At 41.6% G+C, this 24,086-nt stretch overlaps 1 protein-coding gene across 2 annotated transcripts in view; it reads left to right on the top strand.

The window, feature by feature from the left end:
• The window catches only part of MTHFD1L (methylenetetrahydrofolate dehydrogenase (NADP+ dependent) 1 like), a 240,469-nt gene that overhangs the window by 171,438 nt on the left and 44,945 nt on the right, over positions 1–24,086 (top strand). The gene's annotated exons all lie outside the window — the stretch shown is intronic.

Here is a 24,086-nt window from a genome sequence, read left to right as displayed (position 1 = left end):
GATCAAATGATGGAGGTTAATGTGATAAAAGATGAGCAGATCAGTTTAGATCGAGTGGTGAAGAGTTTTAAAGGTGAGGACAAGAAGTTTGAAATTTGATGCAATGGAAAATAAGGATTGAAAGAGGCGCTGTGCTTTTATGTGTTCATAACTATCTCAGCAGCTGCATTTTGAATGGATTGAAGGGGTGATGTGTGTATTTAGGGCAGGACAGAGAGGAGAAGGCAGGAGATGATAGGATCTGAATGAAAGTTTTAGCTGAGTGGAAAGAAAGAAAGAAAGAAAAGGTCAGACTCTAGATATGTTATAGAGGAAGAAATGGCAGTGTTTGGACTCAGCCTAATCGTGTGGGGCAAGGAAGAGGTAAGAGACCAGGATGAACACCAGGTTATGAGTCTGGTGAGAGGGTGGGGTATTGTCAACAACGACAGAGAATGGGAAAGAGGGGATGGTTTGGAAGGAAAGATAAGCTCAATGTAAATCATGTTAAGTTTGACAAGAATTATAACCAATAATTCCATAGAGACAAGGTAAAACAGAAGTTGCTCCTATAAAAGATAGTTCCTTGCCCACCTTGTCTCTCTAATATCCTGGGACCAACACGAGTACAACAGTGTCATAGGCAAAGGAGAGAGAAAGAACAATGAGGATGGAGTACAGGCCCTGAGACTTGGATATGAAGAGGTCATTAGACCAGTTAATCAGAGTAGTTTCAGTGAAGTGGAGACGGCACTGCTGATTATTGGGGAATTCTTTGAATGAGCATATGAAATAGATGGAAAAAAACAAAAGGTTTAGTTGGTTTGAGAAAGAGCTGCTAGCAAACTTTGCAAGAACCTAAGACATTTAACAGTAGTATAAAAGGTAGAAGGCTATGTATTTAATAAGACAGCCAACTCGGACTTCTTCATGAAGTCTAACATTAACTGCTGTTTGCCTGAACCATTGGAAGAGTAGAGCAAAGGCACAAGATAATCATGTCTCTCTCTCACACACATTTATATCTGGTTATATCATTGTTGCACAAATGCTTATTTAAATCAGTGAGATAATACCATAGAAAATGCATCTTCCTAGAAAACAGGGAGAGGAAAAATCACCTGGCACATACCATTTCTTGACATATACTCAAGGTATTTTCATTCTCCATAAATAGTACATATTTAGTTTCTGTTGACAGCCATGTTTAGAAGATATTAATGCTAGAAGTACTGCTAAGCCACCACCTTATGCTGACAAATTTGGAACTTTATTCTAAATTCAAGCCTAAACCCAGCTGCAGGGCACCAATAAAACAAGGTATAACATACTGAATTTCCTCTGCACCATTCTGAATTGCTTTTAGATTGATCAAGATCAAACATCTGTGAGTTTAGCAGAGTGCATTATACCCTGAAACGGCTAAGAAATTTCTGGTTGAGAAATAACATTTGCATAGCCCAGTGCATCACTTCTGCAGATTAAATAGTCACTTGCGTCACTGCTTTGCAGAACTGTTTCTGGGCAGGAGGTGGAAATAGCTCAATCTGTAAAATTAGACAATAGATCTTAGTACAGCAAAAAACAAAAAACCTTTGACGTGGTGGATTATTTAATCTTTTGCAGCAAAGAGCTGTATTTGCCCAGTTCAGTGTGCCCAAGAGCTGTCACACTCAAAGTGCTTGTACTAAGGACTTAGTTCTGCATATACAAAGCAAGAGTATCCCTAGCCATATATACTCCATGGGCATGACCCCCATTAAAGAGAATTATTGTAATATGACAGTATTTAAACATGTAGCTAAACATTTCAAAGGACACCTTACGATGAAAAATCACAAGTGCACTCTGTGAGGTTTCAAAGGTCTCTTATTTTTTCAAGGATTTTCAATATGCAGCTCTAACATGAAGTTAAAAGATGATATGCGGGTTCTTAACTCTATATAGTATTTTAATAAAATGTGTCCTACAATTGTCACTTTAAAAAAATTCATTTAAATGGATTTTTTAAATTAGACACATGTTTATAGACAGGAAAGGGTCTTATATTTCACCTTAGTCAGTAACTAGGACCCTTAACTTAATCCATCTCTGACACTGAATTTTCTAAATCTTCCTTCCTCCACCCCAGTTTAAACATGTATTATATGTAAATTACATACTGTGGTTATAGGCAACTGTGTTATTAATCTAAGTCACCATTATTTATACTGAAAGATTTTAACTATCTAGTTTATTTTCCCCCATGTATACAGGAGGCTTTTTTGGATTTCTAGCACTTTACTCAAGTTGTACAATGAAGCTAGTCTGATTTTATTGATAGTCATTTTCACTTTGTTCCTGTGTATCCAGAGTTCTCAGCTGAGGTAAACTGTGCTGAAATATGGTTAAAATTGTATTGCGGACAACCTGAGTTCTAGTATGGTTTGTCTGGGCAATGTGTCTGGATCAAGTGCTGTTATACTATACAGTAACGTTGTAGTTATGTTCCTGAAAAATGCTACTTTAAGCGAAAACCTGTTAAGCAAATCCAATTTCCCCATAAGAATGACTGTAAATAGGAGGGTTAGGTTCCAGGGAAATTTTTTTTGCCAGACAAAAGACATTATATACATATACAGTACAAATTTTAAATAATTTTAAACAAACAATACTGTACTCACCAATTATGATTGTGAAGCTTGGTTGAGACAGGGGTTTAGTGGGGTCGGGACGCAGGGGCTTGCCCTGCTCCACCCACTCGGTGTTCCAGCCGGGGAGTGGGGTTGAGGCTTGCCCTGCTCCACCCGCCCAGAGCTCCTGCTGGAGAGCGGGGTTGGGGGCTTACCCCGCTCCCTGGCTGGAATGCTGGGTGGGTGGAGTGGGGTAAGCCCTCGACCCCGCTCTCCAGCAGGAGCGCTAGGTGAGCAGGCGGAGCGGGGCGAGCCGAACAACCTTATAATAGAACATTGCATGATTTTAAACGAATATGTTCTCTAATAGATCAGCAACCTAATAATGAAACAATGTTAACCGGGATGACTGTAAGTGAGGAGTTACTGTACTACAAATACAACTGTAGTAGAGGAATTCATTATACCATCATTACATCCCTGGTTTTAGTACAGTATGGGGACAGTTAAGGTTCACGCTTCAAAATCTTGGCTACAGATTCAGTTATACTTTAACCATAATGTGTGACAGTCATGTTGTAATGAGGCCAACCAACATGACCTCTTTTTCTGAACATTTCATTCACCTGTCTCTGATGCAGTACTGATAATAACCTCAGTGCAGGAGAGAAGCTTGCCTTTTCAGCAGTTATAAAAGGACAAAAGAGATGAGGATCTTCTGTGGAGGTAGGAACTCTTTAGACAATGCATAGTAGCTTGTTTTCAGATATCTTAAAAGACTTGCAACAAGAAAATAACACAGCTGCACAAGGGAGGTGCCATTTGGGACCCGAAACAAACAGTAGATTTTGACTTCAGCTTTATTTGCAACTAACAAAACATGAAGGGGCAAACTTTGCATGTACTGAATTGCAACCCAGCAATGGGAAGTTAGGGTTTTGGGCAATTTACCCACAGTGTATGGCATGTGTTCACTGGTGGTGAAGACAGAGCAGGAAGAGGCTGCCTTCTGCCACTGCATTTTTATAGGTGGCAATCTGCTGGCTGATCCCAATACTGCTCAACATTTTAAGACGACTGCCACTGGTCAACAGCCACTGCGGCACTGCCTACCCTTTTTGTGTATTTGAGTTCATATATGGTTTGGGGGAAAACAAAGGCCTGATTTGATACCCATTCAGATCTCTAGAAAGACTCCCATTGACTTCAGTGCACTTCGGATTAGGCCCTATATTTTCAAACAATTAATTTACAAATTCAATTGACATGGTAATATTAAAAGCTGTGTGATTATGTATGTTGAATGTGCTACCTTTGTAGAAGGCAGATAGAACTGAATGTACAAATAGTGTGTCAAGTTTGTTGGAAGAACACCTCTTGGGATTTTTATTTTGCTGATCATTCTTTGGTTTCTATAAATCATTTATCAGATGGTTGTTAGTCATATGATTTGGAGAGACAAATATCTGATATGTCCATTGTGGGCAGCCAGAAATTCAAAGGGTGGAGTTAGTGTCAAATTATTCAAATTCTTCCTATCTATACATGAATATAGAAAATATTTAGTGTATATATGTATGAGTTTGGAAATAAAATGTTATTTCGAGTTTAAAAGTGATTTAAGGGCCTCTAGCAGGAATCTAGCTGGAGGCTGCTAGTCAGTAACTGAACTGTTTTATTGAGTCCGGATAAATAAGGTGAAAGACATTTTGAACTTAATAATGTTCCCAGCAACTTGCTTTCCTTCATTAAATTGTGTAATATATGATGAATAATGCACTAATTGACAATAAAGAGGACTGAATATTTGTGCCTATTGGTCAAGGGATTATGCTTGTTAAAACAGGAAATGAACTCTGATTTCCTGTTGTAAAACTATTTTGTGCTTAATCTTTGAAAGAAGGTGTGAGGTTAAAAACAGGTTACACTGTACATAGTAAACATATGCCTCTTTAGAGGTTTTGAGGGAAAGGAATGCACATTTGGCAAATTATTTTCATCTTGAATTGAAAAATGAAGCATGTTGTCTCATTAAGTGTGCAGAGCCTATAGAGACACCAGAAACTGAGCTCCTGTAACACTGGTCTACAATTTTTGAGAAGTCGTCTGCTTCAGAGATAAAATGTGCTATTTATTATGTATTTTGATGTGCTGAATTCAAATATGACAATTAAAAAAACTGATTGGCTACTGTTTCTAAGATATTTAAATTTTTACATTTTATGTCTATGTATATTGTGTAGATAGTAGAGTTTTAATCATAAATTGTAAACCTAGGTCTTTTCATGTGTTTATGGTTGCTTTACATGATAATATTTCACCTGTCCTGTTTATGTAACACTTTAAAAATCAGCAAAAGGGTTATATAAATAAAATGTATTATGAAACAAAAGGCAAAAAACTATTATGTACATAGTTTAGTCCTCTTCAGTGTCTACTCGGCGCTTCTTGGCTTGTCTCTTGTATTCATTAAATGGAGCATCTCTTGTCACTGTCCAGCAATAGTCTGCAAGCATTGATGGGCTCCATTTGCCCTGATAGCGTTTCTCCATTGTTGCAATGTCCTGGTGAAATCGCTCGCTGTGCTCGTCGCTCACTGCTCCGCAGTTCGGTGGAAAAAAATCTAGATGAGAGTGCAAAAAATGTATCTTTAGTGACATGTTGCAACCAAGGCTTTTGTATGCCTTGAGGAGGTTTTTCACCACCAACCTGTAGTTATCTGCCTTGTTGTTTCCGAGAAAATTTATTGCCACTAACTGGAAGGCTTTCTGTGCCGTCTTTTCCTTGCCACGCAGTGCACGGTCAAATGCATCATCTCGAAGAAGTTCACGAATCTGAGGACCAACAAAGACACCTCCTTTATCTTAGCTTCACTTAACCTTGGACATTTTCCACGGAGGTACTTGAAAGCTGCTTGTGTTTTGTCAATCTTCCTTGATTCAGCAAGTGGTGGATGCTGAACCCTTTTCCTCCCAGGCTCCAATGACTGTCGGAGTGGCCAATCTTTCTTGATGTAGTGGGAATCTCTTGCACGACTATCCCATTCGCAGAGAAAACAGCAGTACTTTGTGTATCCAGTCTGCAGACCAAGCAAGAGAGCAACAACCTTCAAATCGCCCCAAAGCTGCCACTGATGTTGGTCATAGTTTATGCACCTCAAAAGTTGTTCCATGTTGTCATAGGTTTCCTTCATATGGACTGCATGACCAACTGGAATTGATGGCAAAACATTGCCATTAGGCAGTAAAACAGCTTTAAGACTCGTCTTCGATGAATCAATGAACAGTCTCCACTCATCTGGATCGTGAACAATGTTGAGGGCTGCCATCACACCATCAATGTTGTTGCAGGCTACAAGATCACCTTCCATGAAGAAAAATGGGACAAGATCCTTTTGACGGTCACGGAACATGGAAACCCTAACATCACCTGCCAGGAGATTCCACTGCTGTAGTCTGGAGCCCAATAGCTCTGCCTTACTCTTGGGTAGTTCCAAATCTTGTGTTATGAGGTGTGGTTCAGAGGAGGAGGATGGGAGAAAATGTGGTCCTGTGACATTGATGGTTCAGGACCAGAAGTTTCATCCTCTTCCTCGTCTGACTCAAGTAAGAATGATTCTGGTGCATCAGGAACCAGCAGTCCTTCTCCGTGGGGTACTGGGCGTATAGCTGATGGAATGTTTGGATAAGGCACAGTCCACTTTTTCTTCTTTGACACACCTTTCCCAACTGGAGGCACCATGCAGAAGTAACAATTGCTGGTATGATCTGTTGGCTCTCTCCAAATCATTGGCACTGCAAAAGGCATAGATTTCCTTTTCCTGTTCAACCACTGGCCAAGATTTGTTGCACAAGTGTTGCAGCATATGTGTGGGGCCCACCTCTTGTCCTGATCTCCAATTTTGCAGCCAAAATAAAGGTGATAGGCTTTCTTAACCAGAGTGGTTATACTGCGCTTTTGTGATGCAAAAGTCACTTCAGCACAAACATAGCAGAAGTTATCTGCACTGTTCACGCAAGTACGAGGCATCTCTGCTCACTTTGGCTAAACAGAAATGTGTCCCTTTGCAAAATCAAACACTGACAAATAAGAGAGCACGACACTGTATGATTTCTAGAGCTGATATAGGGCAATTTGTTCAGCAGAGTGATGTAAGCTTCGTTATGATTGCATCATCCATGACTTCTAGGAATAACATGATGCAGTTCATATCATGTATGACGCAATACCAGCTTCATATTGCATCATTCATTGTTTTGCCTAAAAAGCAAGTACTGTCCAAACCCAGTCATAGATTTATTCATAGATCCAGTCCAAGATGTATTTTAGTCATTTCTGGTTTAAATTGAGATCCCTTCCCTTTATAACTCACTTATCCTCCGCCATTCCCAAGTCAAGGGTCGTATATACTGACCCAATAGCATATCTTGAAAACTAGAGCCAATCAACAATTTTAAGCATCATTTTCGTTCTCAGTGACACAGAATTAGTAAAGTTTGACTACATTTATTTCAGAAGCATTTTGGCTGTAGAGCAGTGTTATTTTCATGCTACTCTGGTTTTATAACTATAATACCTTATAGTTACATCCTATGGACTTCGCCTTGTTTGTGAAATGCAAAGATCCTAAGCTGAAGTGTTGTCCCCATTTTACAAATGGGAAAACTGAGACACAGAGTTTAAATAAGGCCTTTTACAAGTCAGTGACAGATCCAGGAATAAAACTCCGGTCTCCTGACCTACAAAATCATTCTTTAATCATTGGATAGACTACCTGTATGAGACTTTTAGTTGTAAGAATTTGAAATACCAAACTTGTGAATCCTCTCCATTGAAGTGCCCTGTCTTACATTTCGTGAGGATAAGATGGAATTTAGAACACTAGAAAAATTTGCCCTCCCCAGAAAAGTCTTTCCCAGATCATAAAAAATTTCATACCTCGCCCCCCCCCCCCCCCTTCATTTAATCTTGACTCAAAATCATAGGACAAATTCTCTCACACTATATCCTGCTTATCTGATGTGAACCAAAGAATTGCTTTGAAACAACCAAACATTTAAGGATATCCGCCTCATACCTAAATTTCAACCCTACTTCAAGGGAGAAAAGTTCAATAAAGATAGATCAGAAACTGCATTTAAATCCAGAGGCATTTAAATCCAGAAGAACAACGGTACGTGCCACCAGATTAACTTCACAAAGCACTCAAAAATTGATCCAAAGGTATCTGCGGAAACATTTGAGGTACTCAGTTCCTTAACATGTCATGGAATATAGAATGTCCTTTTCTGTCCTATCTCCAATTTGTCCTTCCTGTCTACTCTTGCAGGTGATCCCTTCCCAAAAACAGGAAAAACCTTAGTGGCAAAACCTCTTTAAAAATGTCAAGAAATTATAAAACATAAATCTTATGCTTGAGGCATAAGCCAACCGCTTACTGCGCAAGGTGAAGTGTTCACCTACTGGCTTTTGTATGTTACCATTCCTGATGTCCGATTTGTGTCCATTTATTCTTTTACGTGGGGACTGTCCGGTTTGGCCAATGTACATGGCAGAGGGGCATTGCTGGCACATGATGGCATATATCACATTAGTAGACGTGCAGGTGAATGAGCCCTTGATGGTGTAGCTGATGTGGTTGGGTCCTCTGATGGTGTCGCCAGAGTAGATATGGGGACAGAGTAGGCAACAAGGTTTCCTACAGGGATTGGTTGGTGTTTCTGTGATGTAGTGTGTAGTTGCTGGTGAGTATTTGCTTCAGGTTGAGGGGTTGTCTGTAAGCAAGGACTGGCCTGCCTCCCAAGGTCTAGAGATCATTTTCCAGGATAGGTTGTAGATCGCTGATAATGCGCTGGAGAGGTTTTAGCTGGGGGCTGTATGTGATGGCCAGTGGTGTTCTGTTATTTTCCTTGTTGGGCCTGTCCTGTAGTAGGTGATTTCTGGGTACCCATCTTGCTCTGTCAGTCTGTTTCCTCACTTCCCCAGGTGGGTATTGTAGTTTTAAGAATGCTTGATAAAGATCTTGTAGGTGTTTGTCTCTGTCTGGGATTGGAGCAAATTCGGTATGTTAGGGCTTGGCTATAGACAATGGATCGTGTGATGTGTCCTGGATGGAAGCTAGAGGCATGTAGGTAAGGATAGCGGTCAGTAGGTTTTGGTATAGGGTGGTGTTTATATGACCATCACTTATTTGCACTGTAGTGTCCAGGAAGTGGATCTCTTGTGTGGACTGGTCCAGGCTGAGTTTGATGTTGGGGTGGAAATTGTTGAAATCATGGTGGAATTCTTCAAGGGCCTCCTTTCCATGGATCCATATGATGAAGATGTCATCAATGTAGCGAAAGTAGAGGAGGGGCGCTCAGGGACGAGAGCTGAGGAAGCGTTGTTCTAAGTCAGCCATAAAAATGTTGGCATACTGTGGGGCCATGCGGATACCCATAGCAGTGCCACTGACTTGAAGGTATAAGTTGTCCCCAAATCTGAAATGGTTGTGGGTGAGGACAAAGTCACAAAGCTCAGCCACCAGGCATGCTGTGGCCTCATCAGGGATACTGTTCCTGACAGCTTGTAGTCCATCCTCACGTGGAATATTGGTGTAAAGCGCTTCTACATCCATGGATGGCCAGGATGCTGTTTTCAGGAAGATCACCAATGCATTGTAGTTTCCTCAGGAAGTCGGTGATGTCTTGAAGATAGCTGGGAGTGCTGGTAGCGTAGGGTCTGAGGAGAGAGTCCAAATAGCCAAATAATCCTGTTGTAAGAGTGCCAATGCCTGAGATGATGCAGCATCCAAGGTTTAGTACAGTATATAGTGATAATAAATGTATGCGGTCATCACATTCTATAATCAGAACCAACTGAGGATAGACCATCGAATGACAAAACAGAACTGGGAATACTGCTGACCTGTCACAGCAGCAAAACTGACCCTTTATAATTCAATTATGTTGAAATATGGCCTGCACACCAGCATGTCACCCAAACTATTCACATTCTTTTAGCAACAGTTTCACGCTCATGATTTGCGTCCCTCTGTATTTAAGGTTATTACAAGGGAATTATTCACACACCAAATTATGACTGTTGTATTCATTCTATCTAATCTTCAATTACAACTATTTTATGTTCATGGTTTGTACAGCTCTGTTGACAAATGCAGAGGTTAACCCTTTGCCTCTAAGGGTCAGAAGTTTTCGGCAGTATGTGCTAATGCAAAAATAAATCATTGTCGAGTGGCAAGAACTTGGGGCCACTGGTGCCAAGGGGAAAACAATAATTTAGTGATATAAACTGTCAAGATAGTTATTTTTAACCTTTGGTTTAACCTTTTCACTTTGTAATTTTGTGGGTTAATTTGCTAAATCTAAGCATGAATACCATTGACTTAAACCAGGCATAATGCAAACAGCATAATGTAAGCTCCTCACAAAGCTTTGCCAATGCATCTCAATCCTGACCTACGAACAGTGCTGTTATTTCAGGCCTGTACTTCTATTGATAGGGTGACCAGATATCCCGTTTTTATAGGGACAGTCCCATTTTTTGGGACTTTCTTATATAGGCGCCTATTACCCCCACACCCTGTCCTGTTTTTTCACAGTTGCTATCTATTGAACACTTTTAAGGGTATAACTTGACTACGGTAGGGTTGCACAAATGACTCAGAGTGCACAATTCATTCTACAGAATCTTTATTACAGGTAATGATGTGCAAGAAAGAGTCAGTTGTGATCTTCAAACCATGTTTAATTTGGCGTTGACCATGTGGTGTAGACAAATGACAGGTAAGGTGTGATCACACAGACTTTCACTTAGAAACGAAGTTTTTAAAAACCCGGGTTTCTACAGGTGACAGGCTAGTCTTGTCCATTGACCTGTCTCACCTAGACCTTTTTTATCTTCTTTTTTAAAATTAAACAAATATCCTCTCAAAATAGAATTACATGGAAATTGTTTGTGACTAATTGCATCTTGCAGCAAGTAAAATGACGTTACCTGCATTCTACTGCTATTCCCCAGTATTTTGTGCTTTTTTTTTATTGTGTTCAACACTGAAAGCAAAAGAATCTCAAAGGACATTTAAAATTAACTTTCTTCGGGACCTTTAGTTAGTGAATCTATAATTGTGCACTACTACTTAATAATAACAATAGTTCTAATGGACGCATACACATAGGTGTGGGATCTAGGGGCATGGGGAGTGCTGTAGCACCCCCAGGTTTTACGTGGGGCTCCGCTCCTGGCCCCGTATGTGGAGTCCCGGCTGCAGGCCCTGCGCCCAGGACTCCGCTCCTGGCCCCATGCCCGCCTCCAGCTGTGGGCCCAGCCTTGGCCCCCCTTACCCCTGTCCGGGTCCCCCCCTTCCAGAGACACGGCCCTGTTCCCAGCCCCAGCTCTAGTAGGGGGGCATGAATGGAGATAAGGGGGCTGGCTTTCAGCACCCCCGCACTATTAAAAGTGTTCCAGTGCCAGTGCACATGCATGCATCTAACAGTTTTTGCATGCAGAGGTGATGGAGCATATACACAAGAGAAGTGTCTGATTAGGCCAGTGACCCCTTTCTAGATTTATTCATCACTCTAGTCCTTGTAACTATGTTTTAGTCCATGACTGTTAAATGTTATATCCTCTGGCATTAGGGCCTCAAGGAGGATTGTTTCTGTGCTCTGCCAAGCCTTGTAAGACTTGCCAGACAGAGCAGAAGAGAAGTATGCTGCCTGGAGTGCTTCTGGCTCTGCTTTCCTGGGCAGTAAGCACCTGTGACATCAGGACTCCATTCCCTAAAGTCACTGAACTCCTTTTTCCTCCTTTCCCTCCCTCAGTTTCCAACCCCAATTCTTTTATCCCCTTACTGAAATTTTTTGAGTTACTGCTGAAGATTCTGATCCTGCTATCTTCTCTGTATGGAACTCCCATTGACTTCAAAGAGAAGTACATATGTAGCTTATAGTTTATAGCATTAGGCTTTAACAGGATAGGCCTAAGGATACGATTTGCAAATATTATTTGACCCTCACCCATATAATGAGTGAGACACCTATGGTTCCGTTTCTAAATATTTTCCTTCCCAATAAGCCTGTTTTGTTCTAAGGAGTAAGGAATGTGTTCTTTCATGGGCATGATGACAGGCTAACATAAGAGTAAGAAGAGGCAGCATTTGTTTAAAAAAAAAAAACATGGTGGTTTCATAGTGGGTGAACAGGATTGGGGCAATAGTTGGGAGTTAAAACATCCAGAAGGAAATTAGGAAATTAGGACGTTACAGTGAGATGAGTCCAGAAATTAAGAGGTTTTATTGACAATACACTTCTACCCCGATATAACACTGTCCTCGGAAGCCAAAAAATCTTACTGCGTTATAGGTGAAACCGCGTTATATCGAACTTGCTTTGGTCCACCGACGTGCGCAGCCTCGCCCCTCCGGAGCACTGCTTTACCGCATTATATCCAAATTTGTGTTATCTCGGGTCGTGTTATATCGGGGTAGAGGTGTATTATGTATAGTTTATTAGGTGACTATAGGGGGTTAGTTGGTGGTTATGAGGGATTTTTTAAACATGATTGATAAGCAGGATGAAAGGTGCTTTATGCAGTAGATGGAAGATATTCTGGACAAACTCGGTGAAGAGCAGGGGGCCTCCCCCAAGCTAATTTCCCAACCCATCAGAAGCACCGTAGGGCTATAACAGTTGTGTGAATTCCCAATTTAGGAGTTTTCTACAGAATGGACACCCACTCAGAAAGGCTCCTTACACATTATACCTAGAGAAGTACTCCTGGTAAGTTCATTTTGTACTTGTCCCTCTTGAGACTGCATGCATCATGCATAATAATATGATTATTATTTGTATTAGAGCAATCTGGGTCCCATTGTTCTAGATATTGTACAGACTCCCTGCCCACAAAGAGCTTACAACCAAAATAGACAAGACCAAGAAAGGGTGGGAGGGAAAACAGAGGCCCAGAGAGGTGAATGACTTTCCCAAGATCACACAGCAGGTCAGTGGTAGAACCTGGAATAGAACACCAGTTTGCTGAATCCGGTGCTGTATCCACTGACCTCACTGCTTTCACAGAGTTCTGAGCATGCATAAACCTGGGTGGGTTCTTACTGATTGCTAATAGTCATTCAAAGAACTTGGGTAGTGTACATTTTAGACTGCAGGAGGCCTCCTTTGGTATTGCTACCTTGTCACTTACATCTGTTGTCGCTATAGGTAATAATACTTTGGAGTCTGTTAAGGATAAAATAAACTGACAGGTATGTAAAATATGTTTCATCAGTTCTCTGAGTGACCTAAAAGGAGGGTGGTGGTGATGACAGCTGCTGCTGGTTTTGTATTGCAGTAGCATCTGGAAGCCCCAGTTATGGACCAGGAACCCATTGTGCTAGGCACTGTACAAACACAGAACAAAAGAACCAGGGGTGGGGCAGAGTCACTTACCAGAGAGTAAAGTTGAAATGCTTCACAAAATATCATCATTATAAAATGAACCATCAAACATTCATAGAAAAATAATTAAAGCTGTTTTCATTTGACTTTTGTGAGGAGGTCTTCCATTCTAAACAGATGGGTTATGTGTTAACCAACAACAACAAAAGCCACAAAGCCCTGCCAGATAATTCATTTTAGCTTTGTTGCTTGCATGTAAAAAAGTCCTAATGCAGCTCAGCAAGACGAAAATTTCAGAACATAAATTTTGCACTAAATAAACAAAAGCAGCTGCACCAAGAGGTTACATTGTTACATGAGAAATCACAGATACACTGTGACAGGAGCTATTCTAGTTGTACAGAAGAAATCTCAGAAACCTGGGGGCTGTTGTAATTTTATAGAAAAGGATCTGAGATCTAAACTGGCTTTCACTGTAATAAAATTACAAACCTCTAATTTTAAATGAAAAAACACGGCCTAATTTTCTGAAATTATTTTATTTATTTGTATTGTGGTTGTCCTTAACAGCCCCCAGTGTGCTAAGTGCTGTACAAACATAGAACAGGAAATAGCAGATGGATACAGATGGGAAAGCACAAAGGAACAATGAAATAATATTAATAAGCATGAGAGGTTGTAGTCTCAGCACACCAGCTGCCTAACCATTAAGAAATGTTGAGCATCCACAATTCCAACTGAAGTCAAATGGGAGCCGCAGGTGGCACTTCTGAAAAATGAGGCCTACTAGTCTTTAATACATTAATGTATTGTGTTATGTTTTAAGCAGACATTAGGTCTTTTTAAATCTGAAACTAATTTTACTGAAGATTTCTCAGCAGCTACGAACTAGCTCTTTGCAAATGTCCCTTTTTATGCAATCTGTTTCCATTTGAGTTAGGTTGTGTTCAGCAGCATTGAGACATTGCTAAAATTCTTCATGTAATTATTCTGCTTGTTAATTAGACTTCCAGACTAAACCATAACAGTTAATAGGAAGATTGGGAGTGAGAGAGGAACTAGTTGTTGAAATGTCTTTTAACAATCTGGAAAAATGGTACAAGAAAACTATCCTTTAAAAAGAAAAATAGAATGTTAAATATTTCTGCCTCCACACCATCTTGAAGGGTGATGTTTTCATTCTACAATTCCATTGCTACATGCTATCGCCATGCATTAAAAGACTAATTTAATGCAATCCTGTGCCAAAACAGGCAAGTGGAATTTACATTACATGAAGCTGTCTGTTCTTGGGTGTGGTAATATCTTGATTCCCAACTCCATTCAAATTTGGTTAAGAATTAACTACAGGCATGTTGGTAAGAGGTGGTTCCTTAAGTACTTCAGGACAGAGAGACACTGTCCATAGTATCTGTACATAGAGAGTCCAGCACAATGGTGCCCAGTCTTAAGGCCTCTAGGCCTTTGTCTATTACAAATACTTACAATACTTAAAATTATTTACTGTCTCAGCTTTCAGAAGCTAAGATGCGGTTAGTACCATAGTATTTCCATGTTTTACTCTTCTTTTGGATGACTCTCCTTTTGAGGTCTTGTCCCTCCCTAAACTTTTTATTCCGCACTCAGCATTCTACCTCTCACCTCTCAACCTAGTCAATCCTTCCCCTGCTCCCATCCTTTCCTTTCTTCCTAATTCTCCGGAAACCAGTCACTGCCTTTCCACAGAGTGCAGTTCTCTCAAGTCAATCTTCCTAACTTGCTTCACACTCTCACACGTGCTGTTTGCTACTCCCTCAATTCTTCTGTTTCTCCTGTCACTCGCTCCTTTCCAGTGCCAGTCCTGCCTCAGATAGGCCAATCAATTTATATTTAGTGATACAGTCTCACGATGGAATCCTAGCAGATTTTTTTGCTCTTAGCTGGTTTTGTATGCTCGGGGGTTTTCCAATATCAGAGGTGTCCCAAATGCGCCGTGCAACTACTATCCCGTGAAAGTAGTACTGTGTGTTAAGATTTGAAGATGGTAATTTGCCTACATTTTGAGGGAGAGAAAGCAAACATTATTTTACTTCTGGGTAAGGAGAGTAATGTATCCAAACTCTCTGAACCTTCAAAACGTTTGTTTGGAGCTGAAGCTCACCTGGTTCTTATTTTGTTACTTTCGTTGCTGTGGATTTTAATTGACTAGTCCTTGTTTCTCAGACGCTTTTGTTGCTTAACTCACTCCAGGATTGCATTTACTACAAATCAGAATCTTTCCTGTTCTGCCTTTTGAAACACCCTTCTTCCTGATACCTTTATGTGTACTTTAATTATTAGATTTAATTATTATAAATTTTTTGTTTCTTATATTTGCTTACTCTGCTATTAATTACTCTTTTCTCAGTGTCCAATAATCAAATACTGATAATTTTGTGGCACTCCAAATAGTTACATACACACACACATATATATATAAAATGCTTTGCTCAGAAAAAAAATTCAATTTTCAATTGAATGATGAATAAATATACAAACACATTCCAATCTTCCTCATGTATTCACTTATTAGGTATGATTCTTTTCTGGATAATACTTTAGCTTATTGCTAAAAACTGTGGCTGTTTTTGGAGAATTTACAATTGTTCTTTCAAACATATTTGATTACTTAATTACAGGAGTCCTTGTTTAATCTCAGCATGCCTATCTAATACCTCAAGGTATTCTTGAAATATATATAAGGCATCTCATAAACAACTTATAGCAATGGAGTGGATTGTGACTCCTTATATTTTAAAGAGTCTATTTTTATAGCTGATATGAAGAGTTACTTTCAGTACCAATACTTCTAATTTATGGACCATATGGATACATTAATTTTCTGCCTTATGTGGACAGAAAATGACAAAACGTTGAGCACTAGATGTTTTTCATATAACTTTAGCATTAACCATAGTTATCTGACGATTAATTTCAATTTTTGTAGTCTCCTTTTTCAAAATCAGATTATGCCACAGGTATACAGCCTGCCCATTGAGGTCTGTTTTACTACCTCCCAAGGTACGGGTGTAGTATAATTCCGAGCTCTTTTATAGTGTTTTTCATCATATATCTCACAGCTTCACAAAGGAGGTAAGAAGTACAGTGTTATCCCTTTTATACAGATGGGGAAAGTAAAGCGGAGGTGAAATAACTTGCTCAAAGTCACCCAAAAAGCCAGTGGTAAAGCTGGGAATAGCATTCAAGTCTCTTGAGTTCTAGTCTAGTATCCACTAGTCAACACTGCCCATTGCTGCCATTGTGAACAGTAGTCAGGATTCTGTGGGCCTGGTTTGAGCAGCAGCATTTTCTAAGACTTTAAGTGCAGTATGGTTTCCACTGAAATTTGAAAAAGTTTAACTATTCAAAGACATACCCTAAAACAGTGCAATATTAGTCAGAACACCACCCATTGTACTTTGCAGTCTCGTTCAAATCTGCACTTTAAAAAGCAGCTATTTTGAATGCTTAGGTAATGGAAAGTTACTGATTTGAAAACACATCCAATTTGAGAGTTGTTTTACTTGAAGCTGCTTGTAGCTTCTAAGGGTACGTCTATACTTACCTCCAGGTCCGGCGGTAAGCATTCGATCTTCTGGGATCGATCCCGGAAGTGCTCGCCGTTGACGCCGGTACTCCTGCTCCGCGAGAGGAGTACGCGGAGTCAACAGGGGAGCCTGCCTGCCGCGTGTGGACCCGTGGTAAGTTCGAACTAAGCTACTTCGACTTCAGCTACGTTATTCACGTAGCTGAAGTTGCGTATCTTAGTTCAAAGTGGGGGTTAGTGTGGACCAGCCCTAAGAGAATTTCTCCTGCCCCTGGCTGGCTCCCCTCAGCTGCTCCTAACCCTTGCAAGCAGCAGTGCCCCTCCCCTACCAACACTGCCAGCCACTGAACAGTGGGAAGTGAAAACCAGGTAATCTCCCCAATGTGCAGCTCAAACCTGGATTAAGCAAAGCAGAGGATCAAAGTGTAATCAGGCTTCCTTGTTGCCTCTCTTTTCAGGCTATGATCAACTTGGCCTTTGAGAGGAGGCACTGTTCTTAAGCCGAGCACTGTTCTTAAGCCGAGTAGAGAATTGAGAGACCGAGATGGAGGTGGGGAGAGAATGCTGAGAAATGTTGAAGAATGGAATGGAAGATGGGGAGACAGGGCAAAGAAGAAAATAGTGAGGATAGACTAGAAAGAGAGGAAAATGTGAAAGGGAAAGAAAAAAGAAACAAGTAGCAGGGGAGAATAGAGGAAAAGGGCAAAACATAATCAAGAATAAAAATAAAAAGGAGTCATATAAAAATGGAAAGTAGGACAGATTACAAAGGATGAATATAGGCAAACAACAAGGGAATGCAGGGGCAAGATTAAAAAGGCAAAGGCACAAAATGAGCCCAAACTAGCTACAGGAATAAAGGGAAAACAAGAAGACTTTTTATCAATACATTAGAAACAAGAGGAAGGCCAAAGACAGGGTAGGCCCACTGCTCGGTGAAGAGGGAGAAACAATAACAGGAAACTTGGAAAAGGCAGAGATGCTTAATGACTTCTTTGTTTCGGTCTTCACCGAGAAGTCTGAAGGAATGCCTAACATAGTGAATGCTAATGGGAAGGGGGTAGGTTTAGCAGATAAAATAAAAAAAGAACAAGTTAAAAATCACTTAGAAAAGTTAGATGCCTGCAAGTCACCAGGGCCTGATGAAATGCATCCTAGAATACTCAAGGAGCTAATAGAGGAGGTATCTGAGCCTCTAATTATTATCTTTGGAAAATCATGGGAGACGGGAGAGATTCCAGAAGACTGGAAAAGGGCAAATATAGTGCCCATCTATAAAAAGGGAAATAAAAACAACCCAGGAAACTACCGACCAGTTAGTTTAACTTCTGTGCCAGGGAAGATAATGGAGCAAGTAATTAAGGAAATCATCCGCAAACACTTGGAAGGTGGTAAGGTGATAGGGAACAGCCAGCATGGATTTGCAAAGAACAAATCATGTCAAACCAATCTGATAGCTTTCTTTGATAGGATAACGAGCCTTGTGGATAAGGGAGAAGCGGTGGATGTGTTCTTATACATATTACTGTGGCTCTTTGGCAATGTACATTGGTAAATTCTGGCTCCTTAGGCTCAGGGTGCCTGCTGTAGAGGCTCATGCACTAAGCTCCAGAGACCCCAGGTTCGATCCCGCCCGCTGACGACCGGGGTCTGTTGGTATTACAGCTACAGAATGGTAAAAACAAACTCAACTCAAAACAACCAGATTTGCAGAAACCTAAGTACACTGAAAAGCATTTCACACATCAGTAGTGGAAAATGTGCTCTTTTGTTTTCAGGGCTAGTTAGACAAGCCTTAAAGCTCCTGGTAATGGGTGGAGCATGCCATTTAGGTTAGATATAGGCTGAACAAGTTCATGTGCCATCAAACCTTAGGGTTTTATTATCCTGCCCATATTTTATTACTCGTTATCAATTTTCTCACTCCCAAGCATCCTGCAAATTCATGCTCCTAATCCAATCCAGCACTGGAAATTTTGGCAAGCTTCTGTGCTTATGCAAAGGACTCCCCTTCCTTTGAAAAGTCACCCATCTAGTTACTTGGACTCTTCATGCTTATCCATGTATGCTTGCTCATGTTCAATTCATCTCAGTCTTGGGGGAGGGCGGGAGTTGCATGACAAGGAGGAATCACTTCCCTTGTTGTCTGGAGCTGTCTGGAGAGAAACACTTGATGGAAGAAAAAATGTAAAAAGTAAACATTAAGATTTCCAGTTATGGTTTTCTTCAGTGAATGAAAGGGGGAGGGGCACTTAGTATTGCTGAGGTAGTTAGACTATATTGGGCAGTTTTTATTTCAACTTTATATCATACCCCACTCACAACCTGGTGCTATAATTCTGTAAACGCAGCATTCTTTCTTAACAGCAAGAAGAGAAGAAAGAAAAACACGTGTACTTTCATGCTGTTAGGCACATTGGGTTTCATTGCAGTGCTGGTTTGCAAGCTGGACAGATAACAGTTAACACATTGTAAATCAGAAAATACATTCTTTGGGGATTTTTTTGTTTAAGAGCGTGTTTTTATGTAGTGAGTATGATAGCGCTGATGATGGGTTTCTGGGGAAAGCCTGTGGCCTCCGACAACACTGCATTCCCTGTCTTAGGCCTCAGTTCAGCAAACCATTTTAACCAGCAGCTTAACTCCACTCCTGAGCAGCAAAACATTTAAGCACATGCTTGCAAGTGCTGAAGTGCTTTGCTGAATAGGAATGGATGTAAATACAGGTTTAAAGATAAGCGCATGCTTAAGAGTTTGCTGAATCGAGGTCTTAGGCAGATATAGCATGGATTTAATGTATTGTTCATTTTTCTCTGGTTGAAAGGAATACACTACATTCAATGCTTTGTGTAAATGTTCTGTCTGCCTTTAAATGGGATCTTCACATTTGTGCATGTCCTTCATCTTGTGCAATGGTTTGTTTAGTCTGTCTTTGGTGCTGTATTTAGGGTTAACGTCAGTAATATTGCTGGTACTAACTTGCAAGTTTAAGTTGGTTAATGAAAATATTTGCTCCTGTTCCATTTTATACTGTATTGGAGTATTTATTTAATGTGCTGTGTATTTAATGTAATACTGATGCCCACTTCTTACTAAATACAAGCTAACCCCATTTGTATCAAACCAAAGAGCCAGGCTCAGTACAGACTCAGTCCCATAGTAGCAACTCTCTTTCTTAAAAATTAATATACAGATACCATTCTATGTTACCCTCCTGAGATTAATGCACTGAAGATAAATGTAATTTTGAACAGTGGACAAAGAACTGCTATCTATCTTTCTGGGCAAGGACTGTTTGTTATCCTTCAAAAAAAAGTGTGGAGACTGGCCAGATAGCAAGCAAATGCAATCTCATACACCTGTATGCCAGATGTTATACAACTGTGTGCATACTTCTGCCGATCTTTCTATAGTAAGTGCCACAAGACAGTTTATTCAGGATGGGTATGCGGGGGAGGGGTTCTTTTACGGGACATTTTGTGGGGGGAAATTGTCAAAGAAATTACATGGCACGGTTGTGGAACAGTCATAGCATATCTCTGAGACATACTGTCAGGACTGAGATCCCTACTTTGAACTTTAGGGTACAAATGTAGGGGCCTGCATAAAAACTTCTAAGCTTAATTACCAGCTTAGCTCTGGTTCGGCTGCCACCATTTTCAATGGATTCCCTCCCTGGGAAACCTTGAAAAACCTTCACCAAATCCCTGGTGAAAACAAATCCAACCCCTTGGATTTAAAACAAGGGGAAATTAACCATTCCCCTCCTTCCTCCCACCAACTCCTGGTGAATCAAGATCCAAAACCCCTTTGGATCTAAAACAAGGAAAAAATCAATCAGGTTCTTAAAAAGAAGGTTTTTAATTAAAGAAAAAGGTAAAAATCATCTCTGTAAAATCAGTATGGAAATCAACCTTACAGGGTAATCAAACTTAAAGAGCTCAGAGGACTCCCCTCTAGTCTCAGGTTCAAAGTACAGCAAACAAAGAGAAACACTCTAGTAAAAGGTACATTTACAAGTTGAGAAAACAAAGGAAAACTAACACGCCTTGCCTGGCTATTTACTTACAAGTTTGAAATAGGAGAGGCTTGTTTAGAAAGATGTGGAGAACCTGGATTGATGTCTGGTCCCTCTCATTCCCGGAGAACGAACACACTCCCAAACAAAGAACACAAACAAAAGCCTTCCCCCCCCAAGATTTGAAAGTATCTTGTCCCCTTATTGGTCCTTTAGGTCAGATGCCAGCCAGGTTACCTGAGCTTCTTAACCCTTTACAGGGAAAAGGATTTTGGAGTCTCTGGCCAGGAGGGATTTATAGTACTGTACACAGGACAGCTATTACCCTTCCCTTTATAGTTATGACACGCCCCCCAAATCACAGATAGTGTTGGATGTTCGGTTCCACACTGGCTGTGATTTCTTCCTGGAGTTCTAGGAGAAAACAGAGTTAATAAGACACATGTACCTTTAGACATACTACTGATTATATAAAAACTAACAATATGTTTCATTCCAAAAACAATTGTTAACCAGTTAACTCTGGGAAACTTTCCCGGGAGAGTGCATCAGCCACTTTGTTAGAAGCTCCCGAAATGTGTTGTATTTCAAAATCAAAATCTTGGAGAGCTAAACTCCACCGAAGAAGTTTTTTGTTATTTCCCTTGGCGGTATGAAGCCACTGTAGCGCAGCATGGTCTGTTTGTAGTTGGAAACGCCGTCCCCAAACATATGGGCGTAGCTTTTCCAGCGCGTACACAATGGCATAGCATTCCTTTTCGCTGATTGACCAATGGCTTTCCCTCTCAGACAGTTTCTTACTGAGAAATACGACAGGATGGAATTCTTGATCCGGTCCTTCCTGCATTAAAACTGCTCCCACGCCTCGCTCGGACGCATCTGTGGTTACTTGGAACGGTTTGTCAAAGTCTGGGGCCCTTAGCACAGGGTCAGACATGAGTGTTGCCTTAAGCTGGTTAAAGGCCTTTTGACACTTATCAGTTCACTGAACTGCATTTGGCTGTTTCTTTCTGGTTAGGTCTGTCAGCGGGGCGGCGATTTGGCTGTAGTGGGGTACAAATCGCCTATAATATCCAGCCAAGCCTAAGAAGGATTGGACCTGTTTCTTAGACTTTGGAACCGGCCACTTTTGGATAGCATCCACTTTGGCCTGTATGGGATTTATAGTTCCTTGACCCACCTGGTGCCCCAGGTAAGTCACTCTGTTTTGGCCTATTTGACACTTTTTAGCCTTAACAGTTAGCCCTGCCTGCTGGATGCGCTCGAAAACTTTTTCCAGGTGCTCCATGTGCTCTGCCCATGAATCAGAAAAAATGGCCACATCGTCGAGGTAGGCAACTGCAGATTCTCCCAATCCTGCTAGGAGACCATCTACAAGTCTTTGGAAGGTGGCGGGTGCATTTCGCAACCCGAAAGGGAGTACATTGAATTCATACATCCCTGCCTGGGTGACGAAGGCTGACCTTTCCTTAGCGGGTTCATCTAGTGGTACTTGCCAGTACCCCTTGGTTAAGTCCAAAGTAGAGATGAATTGGGCATGTCCCAATTTCTCCAATAGCTCATCTGTGCGTGGCATTGGATAGTTGTCAGGACGAGTTACAGCATTTAGCTTACGGTAGTCCACGCAAAAGCGTATTTCCCCATCTGGTTTGGGAACTAGAACCACTGGAGATGCCCATGCACTCTTAGAGGGGCGGATTATACCCATCTGTAGCATGTCCTGGATCTCCCTTTGTATAGCAGTTTTGGCATGAGGTGACTCCTGGTAGGGTGGGGTTCTAATAGGGTGAGCATTACCTGTGTCAATGGAGTGGTATGCCCGTTCGGTCCATCCTGGAGTGGCTGAGAAAATTGGTGCAAAGCTTGTGCACAGCTCCTTGATCTGCTGTCGCTGCAGACGTCCAAGGGTCATGGAGAGGTTCACCTCTTCCACGCCACCATCCTTTTTTCCTTCGTAGTAGACACCTTCAGGCCACTCCGCGTCATCTGTTTCCTGGGCTGTAAACTGGCAAACGTTTAATTCTCTGGAATAAAAGGGCTTAAGAGAATTAACATGGTATACTTTAGGCTTTATGTTGGAGGTGGGGGAGGCTATGAGATAGTTAACAGCTCCTAGGCGCTCCTGGACCGTGAATGGTCCTTCCCACGATGCTTCCATTTTATGGGCCTGGATTGCCTTTAAGACCATGACTTGGTCTCCTACTTTGAAGGACCGTTCTCTGGAATGTTTATCATACCAGGCCTTTTGCTCTTCCTGAGCATCCTTTAGGTTTTCTTTAGCAAGGGCCAAAGAATGTCGGAGGGTGTTTTGTAGGTTGCTTACAAAGTCTAGAATGTTTGTTCCTGGAGAAGGCGTAAACCCCTCCCATTGCTGCTTCACCAACTGTAATGGCCCCTTAACCTCACGGCCATACACAAGTTCAAATGGTGAAAACCCTAAACTGGGATGTGGTACAGCCCTGTAGGCAAAAAGCAACTGCTGCAACACTAGGTCCCAATCATTGGAGTGTTCATTTACAAATTTACGTATCATGGCCCCCAAAGTTCCATTAAACCTCTCCACCAGGCCATTGGTTTCATGGTGGTAAGGGGTGGCAACCAAGTGATTCACCCCATGAGCTTCCCACAGGTTTTCCATGGTTCCTGCCAGGAAGTTAGTTCCCGAATCTGTAAGGATGTCGGAGGGCCAACCTACCCTGGCAAAAATGTCTGTTAATGCCTGGCACACACCTTTAGCCCTGGTGTTGCTTAAGGGTACTGCTTCCGGCCATCGGGTAGCAAAATCCATGAAAGTCAGTACGTACTGCTTTCCTCTGGGTGTCTTCTTTGGGAAAGGACCCAGAATATCCACAGCTACGCGCTGAAATGGGACCTCAATTATGGGTAGTGGCTGGAGAGGGGCTTTAACCTGGTCTTGGGGTTTTCCCACTCGTTGGCACACCTCACAAGACCGGACATAATTAGCAACGTCCTTGCCCATTCCCTCCCAGTGGAAGGACTTCCCCAACCGGTCTTTGGTTCTGTTCACCCCAGAATGGCCACTGGGATGATCATGGGCTAAGCTCAAGAGCTTTACCCGATACTTAGTGGGAACTACCAACTGCCTTTGAGGATGCCAGTCTTCCTGGTGCCCACCAGAAAGAGTCTCCTTGTATAAAAGTCCTTGTTTTACAACAAACCGGGATCGGTTAGAAGAGCTGAGAGGCGGTGGGGTGCTCCGCGCCGCCGCCCAAGCTTTCTGAAGGCTGTCATCTGCTTCCTGCTCGGCCTGGAACTGTTCCCTTGATGCTGGAGACATCAGTTCCTCCTTGGACTGTGGACTGGGGCTTGGTCCCTCTGGAAGTGATGCAGGTGCTGGGGCTGTTTCCATTGACTGTGAACCGCTGTCCGCTGGTGCACTATGTGGTAACTCAGGCTCTGGCTGAGCCTCTTGGGTAGGGTTATCTGCTGCTTCTGCCAGTTCAGGCTCGCTGGTGCCCTCTGGCATTGGAGTTGTAGACGGGTTTGCAAGCGCTGGA

This window comes from Malaclemys terrapin, chromosome 3 (genome assembly GCF_027887155.1).
Source record: "Malaclemys terrapin pileata isolate rMalTer1 chromosome 3, rMalTer1.hap1, whole genome shotgun sequence".
In the NCBI taxonomy this organism is placed as follows: Eukaryota; Metazoa; Chordata; order Testudines; family Emydidae; genus Malaclemys; species Malaclemys terrapin.
The sequence above is the reverse complement of the archived record's forward strand: the minus strand, read 5'-3'. Positions and strand labels throughout refer to the sequence as shown.